Here is a 4,285-nt window from a genome sequence, read left to right on the forward strand (position 1 = left end):
GTACCAATCCCAAGCATACCAATAACACTAAAAAACAAACAACACAAACAAAAAACCTAGAACAGTAAAAGATAAGCTACAATGTAAATGGAGGTGCTTAGGAGACGTCACCTCATTTTGAAGGACAATTCAGTTGCTAAAGCATTCTCTAGTGACTAAACAGATATTATTTGTCAATTGTCAATTACCCACCATAACCTTGTTTTTTGACACACATGTTTTTGTTTTGTTTAAGTAGAGTTAAGTAAGTATTCAATTCAACTCTGTAACGAAATCAATTGGACCCCCGAAGACTGTATGCAAATTGTTCTGGCATCAAAATGCCCAGTTTTGATGTAATTGTAACAAAAATGAAATATCAAGGTGACGAGAATGACTCCCTACTAATTGGTGACCATGACATGAACTTAGTTATATGTCGCAGTTGGCACAATTGAGTAAGAGACAAATGGCACCAATACCATCGAATCAGAAAAGTGGACACAATGGGATCCAAACAGTGGCCAAAGGCTAGCTGTTACCTATTATGTTCAAACGCACATATATATAATTAAGGTCACCCTTCAGTCACTGGACAATAAACTATGCTTGCATAGACCTGTTGAGGCAAGTGAAATCGCTGTCATGGGCTGATGACAGTCCCACCTGATTGGCACCTGTGCCAGTGGAACATTAAAAACACCATGCGAGCGTGATCATTGCCAGGGCTACTCACCGGCTCCCGTGCTGGTGGCACATAAAAAACATACCATTCGAGTGTGGTTGTTGCCAGTGCTGCCGGACTGGCTCCTGTGCAGGCGGTACGTAAAAAGCACCATTTGAGCATGGCTGATGCTAGTACTGCCTAATTGGCCCTCGTGCCAGTGGCATGTAAAAGCACCCACTATACTCTCGTAGTGGTTGGCATTAGAAAGGGCATCCAGCTGTTGAAACTTTGCCAGATCAGATTGGAGACTGATGCAGCTTTCTCGCTCGCCAGCCCTCAGTCAAACCTATGGAATGGTTTCACTTGTGGTCTCTTATCAACCAGAGCAATCTTGAGCAAGTTTCCGTACCTAATTTCTTAGCTTTCTCCAGTTCTCTGGGTTCCAGTCCTTTCTTCTGCTGAAAATATTGCACTGATCCAGACGCAAAGCTGTGGCAGCCGATTTTAATGGGAAAATGAGGCCGTACGATTGACGAAACGAATTAGTTAACATAAAATTCACTTTTCGTTTTATATCATTTGTAAAGGAAAAACATCAACTAAAAAATCAATAAAGTAAAAAATAAGTTAGCTTATAAGTTTATAGATATGAATATTAAGCTTTATCACAAGACCAGAGTTGAAATTTTGGAAGTAAAAGTAGTAAAAAAAAAAGACGGAAACATAATTTCAGAAAGTTTGAAAAATCTTCATTTTCCGTTGAAATTTTAATTTCGAAGTTGCATAAAAAATCTGAAACTAAAGAAAAATAACCGAAACGAAACTAAGCGCTGCACTCCTTAATATAAAATCCTGTTTCTAAATGAAAATGAAAGGTTAAAGTCAACGTAGTGACCTCTTGTCTGTCTGTCTGACCGAATCGTTATTTTGTTTTGTCTTGGTTTCATTACTTTATTTAGTACGACTAAATAAAATTAAGATACACAAACATATAGATGTTATTATATTCATTTAAAAATTATGCTTTTCTTCCCGTAATCTGGCGGTTCGGCCAAAGAGGTCGATAGAATAAGTACCGGGCTTTAAAAAAAGTACTAGGGCTGATTCATTCGACTAAAAATTCTTCATGGTGGTGTCCCAGCACGGCCGCAGTGTAATAATGATTGACACAAGTAAAAGATTTAAGAAAATCCTTAAGCTCCTGTGTTTATACAGAAGGTGAAAAGCGAAAAAAAAAAAAAAAAGATATACAAAAACTCCAATTTTCTTCCCTTTTCTTTTCTTCTTTGCAGAATCATAATTTACGATGCTTAAAACAAGAACTTCCGAAAATAAAAATAACAAAAAAAAAGAAAGAAAAAGAAAAAAAATTTTGCACAATAGATAATTTACGACTCTATTGTACAGGATCACACATAAAAGTAACTGTGATAATTTAGTCAGACAGTGATGGTCACATCTGGAGCACATCTGATTGTATTTTCTGGTGGATCAATTAGCTCCGACTCCGGAAATAAATAACAATAATTAGTAATATTGCTAATAGGATAAAATTAATTGCTGCTGCTGCTGCCGGTCTCGTGTCATCAGGTGGTGAGTAAAAACAACAAGGGCGTTACCATCGCCGCTTCCGCCATCATATATAGACGCAGATACGAAGGAACCCTTACGCCGTCACTCGGTATGCTAGAAATAGCAGCCGTACACCCCTCAACTCATGTCTGTGTCGTTTTAAAAACCGGAAAACACATTGCATATTGTCATCCTAGGTACATTGTGACTGAAGAAGAATAACAAAACAAAAGAATATCAAAACAAGAAAGGGTGGTCACCGCTGGAGTGCCTTTTGATCATAAGCAGTCACCGGTTGAACGAGGAAGCCTTCAAGTGAAAAAAGTGCCCTGAAGTTCGTACTTCAACCGTCTTTAAGAAAGCGGGAGGACACATTTAATAATGGAGTCCTAGATACATTGTGTCTGAGAATAAAAACAACAAAAAAAAGGGTGACGCGGCTGGAGTGCCTTTTGATAAGTCTCCCAGAGCACAGCTGACCGAGGGTTAAACAACAGTAGCAACAAGGAGCAGCAGTTACCGGTTGAACGAGGTGGCTGGGGGGGGGGACCCTACATGGTCAGTCGCCGCTAGAAACAGCAGCTAAATCGCTCTGTCAACTCACTCTATCATCTTAAGAAATAAAACGTTTAAAGACACGTTGGGCAATGTAATTCCAGGGATGGTCACGGCTGGAATACATTTGATTACAAGTGAGTTAATTCGATCAGCGCTGACCTCGGGTTGGGGGGGGGATAAACAACTACAATTAGTAGTAGTAGTAGTTGCAGTAGTCCCTCCCATCCCTTCTCTCCTATTTGTATTAGTTGTAGTGGTGGTGGTGGTAAGAGGAATGGAAACAGCAAGAGTCACCAACCTCCACTCCACGACCGGCGTCTCTCTAGTAGTAGTGGTGGTGGTGGTGGTAGTAGTCATGGTTGTAGTAGTAGTAATAGTAGTAGTAACGTAGTAACTTCTCCACCGCCGTAGCCTCAGAAACGTACTACTACAACTAACACTACTATTGCTGTTGTACTACTACTACTACTACTACTACTACTACTACAACTACTACCACCACCACTACTAGAGATAGTAGTAGAGTGCTGTTAGTAATAACTGAACCAGCATCACTCACTCTATCTCCTCTTCCCCTTGTGTGTTTGTATGTGTGTATATATATATATATATAATAATATAAATATATATATATCTATGTATATATTTATATATAGATATATATATATATAGAGAGAGAAATAGAGTGAGAGAGAGAGATACAGATATTTAGAGAGTGATATGCTACTACGATTAGTAGTGATTGAGGTGGCGGTAGTAGTAATAGTAGCAGCCGTAGTGATGATGGTGGTGGTGGTGGTGGTGGTGAGGGTGATGGAGTGGTAAACAGCTGCAATGGTGGCGGGGCTGGTGGTGATTGGTAAAGTAGCAGGAGTGACGGTTATAGTAACACTGTAGTGGCGGTGAGGACGGTAGTGTAACTATGGTGATGACGGCGGGTTTAGTGAAGTAGCACTGGTGGTGGCGGCGGCGATAGTGAACATAACAGTGTTGGTGGGGACGGCGGTAGTGCTGTTAGTTAAGCTGTAGCGGTGGTGGTAGTGGCGTCGGTGATAGCGAAGTAGAAGTCGCAGTGGTGGCGGCGTCGGTGATAGCGAAGTAGAAGTACTAGCAGCAGTGGTGGTGGTAGTTCCCCCTTCTTAAGCGACGGTGTAACACGTCTTTTTAACAACACGCACTCACTCACACACACATTGTTATACATACATATATACACTCTTCGCCACTACCGTTCATCAAAAAAGGATTGTTACAATATATCTATATCTAATAATACGAAAATATAGGGGAAGAAAGAGATTTTAATCTCTGTATAGAAAACTATAGAGATATAATATACACACACACATATATATATGCATACATTTCTATGTGTACGTGTGTGTGTATATTTATATATATAGCAATCCTAGACGGATAATTTTATTATTGTACGACAGCCAGTTTGAATACGAACCATTGGAGATTATTTCCAAAAGAGAATCAAAAAAGGACATATACAGAAATATA

General features: G+C 39.6%; 1 protein-coding gene across 1 annotated transcript in view; it reads left to right on the forward strand.

The window, feature by feature from the left end:
• Window positions 1-3,626: 3,626 nt before the first annotated feature.
• The window catches only part of LOC106873770 (E3 ubiquitin-protein ligase RNF19A), a 94,969-nt gene continuing 94,310 nt past the window's right edge, over window positions 3,627-4,285 (forward strand). The window contains 1 exon segment of the mRNA XM_089342303.1: window positions 3,627-4,285. This exon segment is cut by the window's right edge and continues 23 nt beyond it. The gene's annotated coding sequence lies outside the window, so the exon portion shown is untranslated.

The sequence above is a fragment of the Octopus bimaculoides genome, chromosome 25 (genome assembly GCF_046866305.1).
Source record: "Octopus bimaculoides isolate indiv1 chromosome 25, ASM4686630v1, whole genome shotgun sequence".
Taxonomy (NCBI): domain Eukaryota; kingdom Metazoa; phylum Mollusca; class Cephalopoda; order Octopoda; family Octopodidae; genus Octopus; species Octopus bimaculoides.